The sequence below is a fragment of the Meriones unguiculatus genome, chromosome 10 (assembly GCF_030254825.1).
Source record: "Meriones unguiculatus strain TT.TT164.6M chromosome 10, Bangor_MerUng_6.1, whole genome shotgun sequence".
NCBI lineage: Eukaryota > Metazoa > Chordata > Mammalia > Rodentia > Muridae > Meriones > Meriones unguiculatus.
Window position 1 is genome coordinate 116,367,375 of NC_083358.1, and position 16,227 is coordinate 116,383,601.

The following is a 16,227-nucleotide window of genomic DNA, read 5'->3' on the forward strand; positions in this document are numbered from 1 at the left end:
TCGACAGGCCTGAGGTAGAATATATTTCTTCTGTTAATACAGTGGGATCTGTACCTATATCATACCTAAATGTGCTTGAGAGATTGAGATATATAGCCACCCTCAGGCCCCAAGAGAAGAAAATGAAATTAATTTTTGTGAACCCATAGTATTGTCTGTTTCATACCATCTAAGAAAATCTACTTCTAAGTGATTAAGAATTCCTAAAAAAACTAAGCAGGAAAGAGGACCCTGGGAAAGAGGACCCAGTCCTCATAAAGGCAAACGGGATGGCTTTTGGAAGAGGGAGAAAACAGGGAACAGGACAGGAGCCTACCTCAGAGGGACTCTGAAATACTCTACCCTGCAGGGTATCAAAGCAGATACTGAGACTCATAGCCAATTGGGCAGAGTTCAGGGAATCTTATGAAAGAAGGAGGAGATAGAAAGACCTGGAGGGGACAGAAGCACCACAGGAAAGAGAAAAAATATCTGCGCACAGAGATCTTTTCTGAGACTGATGCTCCAGCCAAAGACCATTCATGGAGATAACCTAGAACCCTACACAGATGTAGCCCATGGCAGCTCAGTGTCCAAGTGGGTACCCTAGTAATGGGAACAGGGACCTGATATGAACTCAGTGGCTGGCTCTTTGATCACCTCCTTCTGAGGGGGGTGCAGCCTTACCAGGCCATAGAGGAAGACAGTGCATCCAGTCCTGATGAGACCTGATAGGCTAGGGTCAGATGGAAGGGGAGGAGGACCTCCTCTATCAGTGGACTAGGGGAAGGGCATGGGAGGAGAAAAGGGAGGGTGGATATGATTGGGAGGGGATGAGGGAGGGGGCTACAACAGGGATACAAAGTATAATAAACTGTAATTAACAAAAAATAAATAAATTTTTAAAAAGTAAAAAAAAAAAAAGAAAGAAAAGAATTCTGTAATGACCTAAATGCTGATGTCAAGTTTATGCCTGTAAATACTGGGCTGTAGGGTGTGGAGTTGGGGTGGGGTGGCGTTATACTACAAAAATAACACGCTTCTCCGTGGCTGACTTGCCACATGGGAGGAAGCCAAATAGGCAGTCCTTGACATCAGAACCCAAAGAGGACAAATTATGGATGTAGAAAGAAAAAGATAGCATGTGGACAGAGCAACGGTTAGGAGCAGATGTCTTAGAAACGAATGCGTGTGAAGATAGTGTATCTGACATATAATATTTGCTATGATCCAGCTGTTACAAAAATTGCCGATCTCCACCTCAAACCTAGGAAGTAAGGTGCTTCTTCATTTTACAGGCAATGAAACTGAGACAAAAGGCTTAATAATTTTTCCATAGTCATACAGTAGTTGGATGTGATATCTAAACCCAGCCTTTACCTCTGTTAAGGCTTGAATATGAAATCAGCCATGCACACCCCAGGTCTGTGGAACTGGGGCTCTGGGCTGGGGTGCAAGACGATGAAATATTGGTAAGTTATTGGAGTCTGACAGCTTTGATGTAATCAAATGATTAATCCATTGGTCCATAAGGTGATGCTACGGCTTGTGGGTGATAACAAAAAGCCGGAAATGGGACCTAACTGGAAAAGGTTGGTATTGCTATGATGGAAGTGAGAAAGAAAAGAGACATGCTCTGTCTGTGTCTGACCCTGGCCCTTCCTGTATTCTGGCTTGTCACTCATCAGGCAAGTAGCTGCCATGGTGCCTTCCTTCAGAGTTGAAATTCTACTTTTATATGACCTCTAGTCTGTGACTCAAGGCAGTAACTTAAAAAAAAAAAAAAAAGAGTGTGAAGCCAGGTGTGGTGATGCATACACTTTTAATCCCAGCAAAGGCAGGCAGATTGTTGTGAGTTTGAGGCCAGCCTGGTCTACAAAGCGAATTCCAGCACAGCCAAGGCTACAAAGAGAAACCCTGTCTCAAAAAACAAAAAGAAAAGAAAGGGAAATAAATAAATAACATTGTTAAGGACTTTGTTGTATTTATGTGTATGTGTGTTTGTATGAATTACACATACACATGTGTGCAGGTGCCCATGAAAGCCAGAAGAGGGTGCTGGATCCCTGGGAGCTAGAGTTGTGGGTGTTTGTGAGCCTCAGGGTGTGGGTGCCGACATCTATCTCCAGTTTTCATGACTGGGCAGTAACAACCATCTCTTCAATCCATTGATAATATTTACAATTAAAGTATATTGTTGTGGCTAGTGTTTCTGAGATGTCATTCTCTCCATGATCTTCTTTTCGAAAGCTGCTCACGATGCTTCGGTACTATCCTGTGGAGCACATAGCACTCAGACTTTTGGCAAAAAGCACACTGAGTTCCCTTTTGGCACTGTACATAATCCTTTCTTTTTATTTTACGTCCCCAGGTCAGTGAATCTTTAAATAACACTTGAAATGTAGTTTCATTTTATTTCTGTTGAACTTCCTTGGTTATTCACATGGTTTATTTCTTAAAACCTAGAAGTTTCATCTATCCTGAATGAAATTCATTCTTCAACTTGTTTCAAGATTTATTGTTTCGCTTTGGGTGTTTTGCTTATATGTATCTTTGGCACCATGTAAGTTCAGTGCCATTGGAGGCCAGGAGAGGGCATCGATCCTCTTGAGATGGGGCTCAGATACCTCGAACCCTGGGGATGCTGGGAACTGAATCCTAGTCCTCTGCACAACCTGCAGATTCTGCCAACCAGTGAATTATCTCTCCTACATCTCACTCTTCAATTTTTTTCAAAACAGGGATTTCTGCACAGCCTTGGCTGTCTGGGACTCCATTTTTGTAGAGCAGCGATCTACCTGCCTCTGCCTCTTGAGTGCTGCTGCTTGTGCTGTCATGCCCAGCTTCTTCTCATTCTCAAAGAAGAAAAATCCTATCATGTCAACACCATTCTTAACAAGGGATACAATTACCACCGAAGTAAATAGCCGTTTGTCACCCCCAAAAAACAAAGAAAATCCCCTTATACAATCACTGATTGAGAACCTGTGTTGCTCTGTCCTATAAGATGAAGCAAATTCTGCAGCAGGAGAGTGGCGATGACTTCACTGTGGATGCATTTAATGCCACTGAATCTGCATGTTCACAAAAGGTAAAAATGATGACTTTTATGTTGGTATACTTTGCCACAATATAATAATGCCTTATTAAATTAAGCAGGAAAAAAAATTAAAGGTTTCATCAAATTTTAATCAAATCTAATGAAAACTGAAAAGGAAATATCAACGGAACTCTACCTCAAATAATGTGCCCATCTTTATTACGCACTCACAAAGAGAGAACAATTGTTTGAACTGTATAATAAGTAGATAAAAAAAAAAAACAACAGCTAAGTTAAAAGCAAAAACATGCCTATTGGGGCAGGAGAGATGACTCAGCAGAGGACCCAAGTTAGTTTCCCAGCTCCAGAATGTGGCTCATAACTCTAAGTCTGGTTCCCTGGGTACTCTGACACCCTCCTCTGGCCTCTCCAGGCCCAGGTACACATGACGCGCATTCATACAGACATGCACACAAACACTACACACAAAGTACTAATCTTTTTGAAATTTTCTACTTAACTTGCAAAGATAGAAAGGACAAACAATAATTAGCATTAAATACTTCAAGTAGGTTGAATTAATATTAATAAAGCAAATGACATACACATTTATCGCTGCCATAAAATCTTTATATGTGCTTTAAAAGTAGGTATTTATAAAACCACACAATACTCTGAACAAGACATCACTTCAGAGTTCCACCTGTAAAATGGTGTTAGAGAAGTAGAGAGTATAATCTAAACTATTTTTTTTTACAAAAATTTCATGTTTTGTTTTTTTTTTGCAATTGTCATGTAATTTAAAAGAGGCAATAAAACTCCAACAGGCTTAGAGGCCATGTGTGTCATGCAATAGAAATATCTGATGTAAGAATGCATAGGTTCTCCATCTTGCTAGATGAAATTGAAACGCTTAGCTGCCTTCTTGTGGACAAACTCACAACTGGGATTAGGCACTTGAACTGAGCGGATGACCTCTGAGTAAGATGGCCGCGAAGGCTGGGGAGGTGAAACGCCATTGCCTGTTTCTCTTTGAGCAAAAGTCATTCAGTTTGGGAAACCTCCACTTGGCACCTGGGGAGACTGGCTCATTTGCTTTGTAATATATTTTCCATAGCAGTTATCAGGTACCACACGTACCCAGTCCCAGAGATAACACTGTTGTTCCCAGGGATGAGCATGACATCTGTCAGGAAGCTTCTCACAGTTTCTTCTGCTGCTTCCAGGGTCATATATCTGACATATGTGTCCTAAACGGTTAGGGAGTCTGTTCCCTTTCTCTGCCCACATAACTATGCTCCACCCATTTTCAAACGTGTGACAAGACACTACGGACTCTCCCATTATTCTGTTTCTCTTTCTGACATGGACCACACCTTCAGGAAGAGTTATCTTAAATAGCTATTTTATATTATGCACACAGGCAGCAGAAATGTAAAAAAATCCATTAGGCCTCATTTTAGATGGTTACTTTATGCTTATGTCTGTGTGTTTGTAGCATTTTCTACCACAGGATATTATTTCTCCTTAATGGCCAAACATTTAAGTATTGAGGCATTATTTTTGCAATCATCTTTGGTAGAATAAAAAATATTGTTGATCAAAATGTTGTCTTAGTTGTTACTGACAGCTGTTAAAATGCTGCTAAAAATATAACACCAACTACTGAAAAGCGAGCTGCTCCTGTGAAAGCCTGGTGAGAAATTCTAAATGGGGTTTTCATCTAGTTCAGCAGACACAGAGCATTCACACTCTTGACCCAACGAGTTTCAGTGTGTGTGTGTGTGTGTGTGTGTGTGCGTGTGTGTGTGGTGTGAGACCATGTGTGCATGAGAGAGACAGAGACTGTGTGCAGTATGTACGGTGGTGGTGGCAGTGTATGTGTGCACACATGGGTTATGTGTAGTGTATGTGTGTGTGGTGTATGTATGTGAGTGCCGTGCGTATCTGTGTGCATGTGCTTGTATGTGCATATATGTGCATATGTATGCTCATGTGTGTGTACACGTGTTATGTGTAGTATATGTGTGTGTGGTATGTGAATGTGTGTGTATACCTACGTGCATACGTGCATGTATGTGTTTGTACATGCCTATATACGTATATGGACTTACATGTGTGTGTATTTGTGGTATGTGAGTGTATGTGTATGGTATGTATGTCGATTGGTGTGCGATGTGAGTGTATATGTGTGTCTGGTGTGTATAGTTGTCTGTGTATGTGTGTGCGTGTGTGTTTGTGTGTGTATGAGTGCACATGTGCACACATGTATGCTGCCACTGAGTATTGTACCACAAAACAGCCTGGTTTCCTAACGAGCACAACTGTGCGGTTGTTTGTGTAAGATTAGCACAGCTATTTAAAGGTGACAAATTTCCTCCACTGCACCAAGAATATACAAAAGGGGAGAAACTGAAAATGTCCTTATTCTTATTAAAATATACTGTTCCAAGTTCCTCCCTTTTCAACTACTGTATATTATTTCTAAATTTAGAGCCTCAATGTGGGCCCAATGAAATCTGATTTTTTTCCAATAATATGGCATACTAATTGTGATGTGCATGCTGTCTCATACTCTTCCCTCTCAAAATACGGCCACAGAAATGTAGTAAGTTCCAGCACTCAGGGAGACAGAGGCAGGCAGATCTCTGTGAGTTCGAGGCTAGCCTGGTCTACAAAGTGAGTCTTTAAAAAAATTAATTAATTAATTAATTAATTAAAAATAAAAATGTGACAAGTTTGTAAATTTTCTATCTAGACTGCCTGAAAATGGAATAAAAGTAAATATATAAATCAATCCATAAACAAATCCAAAATTAATTATTCAAATTAGTGAATAATGAAAGCTGAAACATATTTAAAATAGTGTGGAAAGTTGAGTTTGGGCAGCTTTGGGGATCAGCAGAATCTCTGCTGTATTCTGTACTTGTCTTCTAGTCCACAATTTCCTTCTCACTTTTCATGTTTATAAACTGGAAATGTGTGTTTCGCAGGAAACAAAGAAGCTGGATTTTTGAGTAGTGTCCTATTTGTCCTCTTTCTCTGACACCCCTGCCCCAGCTTTCCCAGGCCTTCTCTACTCTTTGCAATGCTGGTAAGAGAGAGAGGAGGGCAAAAATTAAATAAATAAATAAATAAATAGCCCTAGCATGGCTAGGCTTATTAATGAAGCTAAGTATAACTAAATGCTTTAGCCTTTATCTTAACAAAAAAGAAACCTATTTAATGTAAATAGAGTATTTGCGCTTAACTTTCTTGTCAGCAAATAAAGAGATAAGAAGAAAGCTGTTCAGTTTGGGGTCAGACAGATTTTCCAAGTTATAAATCATGCTGTGTGTAGGCTGTTAAAAAAATGGATCTGGAAACAAGGAACTAAGGGTTAGCTCTGTTCAAGTTAAAACAGAGCTAGAGAGGATTTTTTCCAACACAAACTTAGATATTAGGCTTTGTTTCTGAAGTTACATAATAACGGATGTGATGTCACACATGTAAATTGCAAACGCTGAGTCGCGCACTTCACTGAGGCAAACCTCCAGGAGTTTGACACTAACAGGCTGGGGGAGGGGGGTGTGCTCATTTCAGCCGATGGTGCGTGTGCTCAGATTGTCAGAAGGGAGGGAGACTTCTGAGGCTGCCTGCAGCTTTAAGACATTTGGCAGCTATATAGGAGATGGAGTGATAGTTCTCCATTTCTTAAATTTTAATCCCTTTTTCCCAAGAAATTGAAATTTCCACCCTTTTGCAAAGAACAAATGTGCTTATCTAAAAGATTGGGAAGAGCAAACTTGCTTAAGAATTAGGTAGTTTTGTTCTGTTGTAAGGCAGTTGCATACTAGACACAAGCTGACCCTGACAGGACTCTGATGAGTGGACATGTAGATGATAGGGCATATAAGGCCCTAAGCCACGTGTTCTCTCCTTTCCATGGAGGTCCCTCAGACAGGCGCTGATGGGGTGATGCCATCAAAAGAAGGGCCCCCTTCCCAGTGTCCCTACAGGAAGGAGGCGTGGCTCTCAACTGCAGAGCTGCTGTCATCCTAGTGTCACAGCAAAGCAAGCCTCAAGGGAAACTTATACTCAGATAAAGACTTTAGAAATAGAAAAACCCAAAACTTTGCCTATGAACAATGACAAGATTTTCTAAATCTCTTCCTGGGAATAAAAACAAACAAACAAACAAAGAAAAAACATGGAATATATGGGCTTACAGAGACACCTCCCGGCCCCCTCTATTTTGGTGTGAAAAGGTTTCAAAATTATATATATGATTTTTAATATCAAGCAACCCTAGAGGTAGAGCAGAGAAAAATTTTCAAAGTGGCCAAATAGAAACATAGGAAGAACTTTCCCTAATTTCTAAAATGTGGCGGTTATTGTAACCCCATTTCATACCATACTTTTATCACATTGTATTTCAAAACATTGATTAAAATAGTGATGGGAGCATGTGGGGGAAGAATTTTTGTGTTAAATTTACTTTGTAAATGGGAACAGAATCACCTCAACCTAACATGTCTGTCTTGCAATAGGAGTTTACATTGTCTCATTTATCTTAAACGGTGGCTCCTCCTCATCTAATGTTTCACTATGAAAAAAAAATCTCAAGCATACAGGAGGTTGGGGAAAACTCTTGCGCACCAGCCGTGTGATTCTTCCATTACTGTGCCACACAGGCATGCTTTATTACTTATCTGTTCGTCTTCCTGTTCATTTAACCATTAGGCTCAATCCATCTTATTTGAGGCATTTCCAGGTTGCCAGCATCAGTAACTACTAGCTTGTCTTTTTAAACGATTGCTGAATTATGAGGTTAAGTTGTATTATAAATTATTTAAAACATGCTCTTGATCTCACCTAAGACATACCTTCACAAAAGTTAACCTAGAAGACACTTCTACAAACAATAATAATAATAATAATAATAATAATAATAATAATAAAAACAGAAAAGGTTTGACTTGTTTCAGGCCAAAAGCCAAAGAATTGAGGAGTGTCTGTGCCGTGGGTGATGGAGCAATCAAGGTTCCTAAGGTTCAGTGGGAAGGGCGGTGCACAGGGGCAGGGATTATTTTAACAGGACAGTTCCGTTTTTGATGGGGATCAGCAACTTTCACAGCTATATAGGAATTGGGAGAGAGGGAGGGGCGACAGAGGCTTTCCAAAACCGTGAAAGGAGTGTCAGTTTCTAGATTTATTGAACTCGGTCTTTAAAAAGAAACAGGCGAGCAGGTGAGCCTCTACCGCCAGCGACACAGTCATCCTGGCCCTGCAGACTTCCAGCTCGGGGCGCGTGTAACGGTTCGGTTGAGTAGTCTGGAGTAGGGGGTATCTCCTCGCACCCGCGCTGGTGCTCGTGAAAACGCACGCGCGCGCGCACACGCACATACCCCTGGGCTGGGGTGGTCGGAGTGCCTTGGGGTGGAAGTCTGGGACTTGGGAAGGCTGGAGAGTGAGAAGGCTGCGGTCTGCTCCAAGACGGGCAGGGGAACGGAAGAATCCCGGGATCGCGGCCCGGGCTCGGTCCTCCCCCCCCCCCGCACTCCCCCCGCCCCCCAGCCCCGCGTGCCCGCGCGCCGCGCCGCCAGGCCAGAGAGCCCGCCTTTCACTTTCGCATCTGCGTAGGTGTCTGCCCGGGCGGGCGCGAGGGCGCGGGGGCGCGCGGGGCGGCGCGGGGGCGCGCGGCGGGGGAGGGCTGCAGCCGCTCGCCCCTTCCCGGGCCTGCAGCGCCCCGAGCCCCTGTCGGAGCGCGGGGTCGGCGGCGGGGGGCTTGCCACACGCCCCGGGGCGCGGACGCACCGGTCCTCCCGGGCGCTCCCCCCACGGTGGGGGTGGGGCAGCGACCCAAGAGCTGGCTCACCGGGTGGGCAGCGGAGGCGCAGGAAAGAAACTTTTCCCTCCTGGCCCGCCCGTGGTCCTCCAGCCCTCCGCTCCCTTTCCGGTGGCACCTGCTCCCGAGGCCGGCACCAGGTCAGGGCCGACTTTGGGGACCCTTGATGAGACGCGTGCGGGCTGCGCGCGCTGGGGATCCGCTTTCCCTCGGCCTCCTCGCTGTCAGCGGCTGGGGCTCCGAGGACGGGCACTGGCACCCTGTCTCCCACCAGCGGGCGGCAGGACGCTGCACTGTCTCCTACTGCGAGTGAGGGTGTGACCCGGGGAGGGGGTCCTAGCGCCGCGGGCTCCCTCTCCGGCTGCCCCCCCACACCCACCCACACACACACATACACACACACACACACACACACACACACACCAAGCTCTGTCGCCTGAGCTGTCACCGGCCACCCCAGCCCCGGGAGGGGGCGCGGAGAGCCGCGCTTCCCCGCTGAGGGTGCCGGGTCTCACCGCGGGACTGGCAGGCTCCCGGGACCTCCGCGGTCCCCGAGGGGCAAACCGGCGGCCCCTGAGACCCGCCGGCCCCAGGCCCGGGCCGCCACCGCTGGGGACCGGCGGGCGCTCGCAGCCTCCTCGGCGCGCCTGGGCGCCGCCGGCTCGCCGCCTCCGGCAGGGAAACCGCACGGTCGCCCTATTGCTCTACCCACCGTCAGCGGGGCGACTACCGGGATCGCCATCCTCTCCATCCTCGTAGGCGACCAGCCGGGACAGGACTCGCGGCCGGCGGCGGCGGCGGCGGAGGCGGCGGGCGTCTCGCCGCCCCCTCCCCCGCCCCAGCCTCCCTACCATGTCCTAGAAAAGGTGAGTGCGGCGACCGTCGCTCGCGCCGACAGGGGAGGGAGGGGGCCGCGGGAGCAGGGGCGGCCTCGGGGCGGCAGGACCGGCGCAGAGGGCGGAGGGCGCGGGTCCGAGGTGGGCTGCGGGCTGCGGACCGGGTGCCCGGCGGGCCGGCGCGGGACAAGGGTGCAGGGCGCGCGGCGAGCGCGCGGCGGCTGCTCCGCGCGGTTCTAACCTAGATTTTGCAAGGAGCTTTGATCCGGGGCAAGACCTCCCTCAAGGAGGTAAAAACTTAGTTAAAATAAAGAGCGAGAGGGGCGTCCGTGGCTTTCATGAGGAGGAGTTGTGGAGCACGGCGGAGCCGCAGCCGCCGCTGCCTGGCGAGCCCGGGCCGCCGGCTCCGGGACGCCCCCAGCTCCGGCTCGCCACCCGCGCGCGGCCCCGAGCGCGGCCGAGGCTGCGACTGCTCTCCCGGCGCGCGTGACGGCTGCCCTCGCGGGAAAGTTGCGACGCCGGGCGGGGAGCCGTGTGCCCGGGGCCTCCGCGGCCGGCTCCACGCCGGGCACCGTTGGGCACCGGGTCCCGGGGTCCCCAGCAGCCGGCCGGCTCCGCTGCAGTGCCGCCCGCCTCTGGGGAGAGTTCCAGCCTCCCGGGGCTCGGGACCCGGGAGCCCGGGCTTAACTAACTGTAAGAAGAGGAGGGGCCTGTGGACACAAGGTGCCCTCCTCCTCCCGGGGGGTCAGCGTGCGGGGAGCAAGGGTGAGCCTGAAGCTGCACAGCTGCCGCCGGCGGCCTGCGGGTCGCCGAGGGCCAGGGGACCAGATTTAGGTGTGTACGTCACTGGCGCTGCCTCCCAGCCAGCGGCGGAGTCCAAAGCCGAGCCCCACGCCGGTCTAAAAGTCCTTAGAAATTAAAGTTAAGGAGCCCATCCTTCAGCTTAGCAAGTGTTTGGGTGGGCGGGAGGAAGATCGGCGTGGGGGCCAAGGAGGGTGGCGGGATTCCTGCTCGCAGGGAAACGGTCTTGAGGAAGCAGTTTCGTGCCTTCCCCTCCTCCAGGGTGCCTGCTCCAGGTATGCGCACCCCTTCCACACGTTGGAAAGTAAATATCCTCGACAGTTCGCTTTCTTGTATATTGAACTAGTGGAAAAATCCAGTACTGAAATGGTAGTACAGTAACAAAATTATCAGGCGCCTCGGCTCTTGACCCTGGCACTTTTTTTTTTTTTTTTTTTTTGGCAGGGGGTGGGGTGGGAGGAAGGCTGTGTTTAAAGGGGTTTGGCTGCGCTGAAAGCACCCGCTTTTCCTGCACGGTTAAAACAAGGAAACTGAAATCGAGTGGGAACGTGATCCCCTGGGTCTCTGACCGCGGAGACTACGCCTGCTCGGCCGAGAGGTAACTCCGAGACCTGGAGGGGGGTGGGGAGCAGGGCGCCCGGGGTCCCGGAGATGCCCACCCGAGCGGTTCCGGGCCTGCGGACGCTGTGGGCGGCGCTGGGCGCGCGCCGCTGCGGCTCACCTGGCGCTGCAGGTGGAGGAAGCCGGGGCACGGCATCCAGGCTGCCGCCGCGTCACTACGCTGTCCCCTTCTCTCCGGCTTGCCTGCGGTGCCCCGTGGGGACAGTTGGGTGGGCGAGGGCAAGTTTGGGGCGAGGGAGCGAAGCGGGTTAAAGGCTAGCAAGTGCAGGGGTGCCCGGGGTCGCGGCCACCTCGGGGACCCGGGAGAACCCGCCGCCTCTGCGGCTTTAAGGAAGCTGCGGAGTCCAGGCTGTGTCGCAGCAACTTTGTATCAGTCATGTCGCCCGCCCGGTGACTGACAAGCTCGGCTGTCCAATGAGAAGCGCGCCTGGCCCGCACAGCGTGGAGCCTGGTTTCCCCCTTGGCCAATGGAAACGGCTCCGGCGGGCGGGACAGCGACCTGAACTTTCTGGACATGTGACCCGCTTTTAAAAGGGCCGGCCTTCCAACTAGCCCACTCCCCCTCGGGGCTTCCCTCCCTCTGCCGCACGACCTGGCCCTGCCCCTGCCCCTCCCCTCAGCTCCTGCGCACCCGGGGTGTCATTGGGCCCGGGAGAAGAGAGCCAACTTCAGGCTGCTCAGAGGAAGCCCGTGCAAGTCACCTGGGCGCCAGAGCTGCCGCCTCGGGCTCTCCCGCTGCAGGGAGAGCGGCACTCGCTGGCCTGGATGTGGCTGGATGTAGGGGGACTCCGCAGCAAGGGTGTCGTGGCGGTGACAAGCGCTGCAACAGGTAGACAGCAAGAGGAGGACCCCGGCCGAGGCAGGTGTGTAGGGGTGCGCAGCGGGGCGCCTCCGTTCCTGCGCGGCTGTGGCCGCGGCAAGGGTGGCTTGCACTTTGCAGGGAGAAGCCGCTGCGTAATCTGGAGGCACAGTCAGTATGGTGCTGTGTGCTTGTTGTTTTGTTTTGGTTTTCCACCCCTCCTTCCCCCCCCCCCCCCAGGCCGGCTGAGGACTATTTTGGGAAAGTTTGGCCACTTTGGATAAATGCCCTCTAAACAGCGGCTTTTAACCGCCTTTGGCAGTGGGCGGTCTACTACCCTCCCCTTTCCCAAAAAGAAAAAAAAAAAATGAATTTCAGATCGTTTTCCTCTTGCAAATTTTAAAGGACAGTTGAATAATGTTTCTTTCATCTATCAATTGCGGAAGCTCCCCAGGCTGAGTGGGAGGTGTAGCCGATAAGGACAGTTGAAGGAGCTAGATCCCCATAGATCTTGCATGAACCGGCTCTGGAAAATCTTGCGTTTCCCATTCCTTTATATTTGGGGGAAGCTAGGGGAGTCTTAGGGCAGAGATAGACAGGGGATGAACCTGCTTTTGGTGGCATCCTTGCCCAGACGGGTTTTAGACGCATGGCTTTTCCTGCTGAATTTTTAAGAGACGGGGTTTAACTCATAATGCTTTATCATACCATCTGCTTTATTTATTTATTTATTTATTTATTTATTTATTATGGCATAGTTCGGCAAACTTTTGATAGCAGACTCATTATTAATGCCGCCGAATTTTAAAGGCACCGAACTGTACCGTAACGTTAAGGGTCCTCTTACTCTAGGAGCTGTTATTAGTGATCTTTCCACGGCAATGATAACAGCGTTCTCAATCTGTGTAGTCCTCCCCAGGAGCTTTCATTTCTCATCTGACATTATGACACATTACCGTGTGTGTCATGAAATGCTTTCAGAGAGAAGTTTGGGGAGGGGGGGGCGGATAACGCATAGCCTTTTCCTTTATGGAGTGACAGCTGATGTGGCTAATGGGCCAGGCAGGTGGACGGGACTCAGGTGTGCCCAGCTCTGACTGGTTCTCCTACTCTCCTAGCTGACCTTGGCATTATTCTATTCCCACTCCGGGGTAAGAGTGGAAGGTTCACAGTCCCGAAGAGCAAAGCAACCAAAGCTAGCTTCCTGAAGTCATGTTCTGCCTTCTCAAACTGTCTCCACAGACACTCAACAGCAGATTATTGGGGGAAAGATGCCATTAAGAAGGGGGTACTGGGGGGGGGGCGTTACAATTCAAAGTCTTCAGAAAAATTACAGATTCCCAAGGATCTTTAATAATTTCTGGAAAAAGAGAAACAACTTTTTTTTTTGCAAGAAAGGATGACTTAACAGACTATGAAACAAAAATTTAAAGTCTATTTTCTTCAAGAAATAGGATTTAAGTGTACATCTATTTCACAGCTTTTGAGAGGTTTAGAGCTACAGAGACCTGACATGTGGCTCATTTAGGACAATAGTGGCGAGTGCCCCTCAGGATGTTAGTGTGTCCTCTGAACACACACACACACACACACACACACACACATAAAACCTGTTGGTGTTTTCCTTACCTATGTGAATTTTTGCATGAAAATAAAGGTTTATAATGACCCAAGAGTCTGTGGTATAGTGTTCACTGCGAAGCTTATAGGCCTGATTTTCCCTGAGCTAGGACTTCATATAATTCATTGCTTTATTTTCTACGTAAGTAACAAAAACTTTCCCTTTACCCTCAGGATAAAGTTTCATGAAGATCATACCCATCAAGTCATATTTTTAGTATTCACTGGTAAGTTCAGGTTGACTGAACTACTGTTCAAAGCCATGGTCATTATGTCAGTTCTAAAAAGCCAACCCCAGTTTCCTGGACCATACAGGAAATAAATTTCTAACCTAACTCATCTGTTTGTAGACAATACTAACTAAAATAATAACCAAGGAGAACTCAGCATAAAATATTTCGGTAATCCTGTTTTAAAAGCATCTGATCTTGGAAACGGTGTTTGCAGAGAAGCATACACATGCCAGCTGCTGTCCACCCTTTTGAGTTGGTTGCCAGCCTTTACTTTGTTTTCCTTGCAAGGTAGATGAGGTTGATAGATGAGGATACGTTGAACAAAGCCAATTTAGATTTCAGCAAAGCCTCTGGCAACTTCTTCACGATAGTCCTGTCAATAACCTGGTGAAATACAGTCGGCCTGAGGAGATTGTTCTGAGACTGCAGGGTTTGGTGAACCTGGACTTGGAGTTGAGATCAGCTGTTTGATGTTGGCTGATAAGGAGTTTCCGTGTAGAAAGAAACTGGCTGGTGCCACTGTCTCCAGGAGGGATTCTACTGTGAGCTTTAGAGAGGTTTGTAGACCTGGCATGTGGCTCATTTAGGCAATAGTGACAAGCACCCCTCAGGATGTTACTAGGTCCCCTGAAGGACAACAATATGTAGAGAAATCAAAGTATTTCCGGCAATGCTGGATTTAAAATGCACTGCTTTCTTCACTTTGCAGTCTCGCAGGGATTTGGGAGTCCTCATTTTCACTGTGAAGCCCTAATAAAAAGCAGAGTGCCCACCCATCCCAAAAGACACTGGAGTGGGTGAGGTTCTGGAGAAGGGTCTGGGTGAGGGTTCCCTTCAGACTCAGGGCAGATAGCCCTGTTGCCTAGGATTGAGGGGAGGTGGAGGTGGAGGGCTACAGGAATGGGGAGGAAGGTTCCTGCTGGAGCCTTGTAGGGAGCATGAGAAAGGACCACTTCTCCTTCAGGGAGCTCATGGTGCAGGGCTCCAGAGAGGAATGTGAGTTTGGTGATGGAGAGGAAGATAGATGCACACAGGGGCTTCTGTTCTGAACACAGGCATGGTTCTTGTGAGGCATATGGATTTGAACCTGAAACATCTGTATCTCAGCTGCAGAAAGAGCAGAAGCTTCTCTGTAGAAGCAGACACAGCACGCAATCTTTACTGTATTTTTCAATTTATTGCTATACTAAATGAGCTTTCAGAAGAGTAAAAAAGTCCATTACTAGCTGTGATTTGGGACCTAGTTCACTTTGTGCATGCATGTGTGTGTGTTTCAAATTTTACTTGGTTTTAATCCATACTTACTGTTTTTGACATTACCAGATAACTACCTCAATCTTTGTGATTTGATTTATTTTCAACATTTTAGTGATTGATTTTTGATTAAGAATTAATAGAATAATGTTCTTTAAGTGAAAGCATGCTACATAATTGGTAGACTTTAAGGTTCATAAATTGAGTATTGATTATAGTATCATAGTTAAACATTTTTATTTGCATTTTACTATTCATCTGGGACACGGTGGTAAAATTGATAGTTTCCGACTACCCAGAAACATAATTTAAAATCTGTAGAATACGGAGAAGTCAGGGGTAATTGTAATACTTGGGCAATTTGTGTATTACACTTCATTGTAGAAGCTCATGAGATGTAATGCCAGGTTATTTAGTGGAGTCATTGTATTGTTTTGTGATGTTAATTAATATAAATTCTGTAGCAAAGGACTTCCTAGTCTTTTTTTTTTTTTTTTTTTAATGAGGAGTGGGGAGGGGGAAAGGTGAAGCAAAGAAAAGACACAAGGCTTTACATGTGAAGAACTGCAGGCTTGGCTGGGCATACATATGAAACACATACAGGCATGATTTTTAATACTAAGATGTATAGATAAGATTTTTTCTGGACAGAATCAGCTTTCTGTCAAATATTCCTTTACAGTGGTCGTTGTTTGTTTGTTTGTTTGTTTGTGTTTTGTTTTTTGTTTTCAGCACATGTCCAGGGATGGCTTTGCTCCCTAGGAACCTTTGGTAATTTGCTGACACTCTTTTTGGTTGTTACAGCGGGGGGGGGGGGGGGGGAGGCACTCAGGGCACCTGGTGGGGAGGAGGCAGAGCACATGCCTGCCATCTTCTGCTGCGTGAGGAGCCCCACCTCCCCACCGCAATAAGAAATGACCTGCCTGCAAGTGTCCTTAAGACCCAGGTTGGGAAACACTGGTAAATAGAGAGACCTGAGATCAAATTCCAGCTCTTCCACATAGCTATGTGGCCAGCATCTCTGGCTCTGGCTTCTAGTGTTAACTCCTTGATTTCTCTTGGTTGGTTTGTGTGTGTGTGTGTGTGTGTGTGTGTGTGTGTGAGTCTAGGTTGGTTTGTAAAGTTAAACAATGTATCAGAAAGGCTTGTAATCGTGTGTTGAATTATATAGCTTATAATAATTATGCACACATAGTCTATTGTAATCTGTTCATGAA

The 16,227-nt window shown here is 47.7% G+C and overlaps 1 protein-coding gene across 5 annotated transcripts in view; it reads left to right on the forward strand.

Moving 5' to 3' along the window:
• Window positions 1-8,833: 8,833 nt before the first annotated feature.
• Nr3c2 (nuclear receptor subfamily 3 group C member 2) overlaps window positions 8,834-16,227 on the forward strand; it is a 325,325-nt gene continuing 317,931 nt past the window's right edge. The window contains exon 1 of one of the 5 annotated variants that reach the window (XM_060393185.1): window positions 8,834-9,712. The gene's annotated coding sequence lies outside the window, so the exon portion shown is untranslated. Of the gene's footprint in view, window positions 9,713-10,153; window positions 10,517-10,701; window positions 11,082-11,400; window positions 11,968-16,227 lie in introns of those variants that run through there. The other 4 variants (XM_060393181.1, XM_060393182.1, XM_060393186.1 and 1 more) reach the window with 4 other exon arrangements.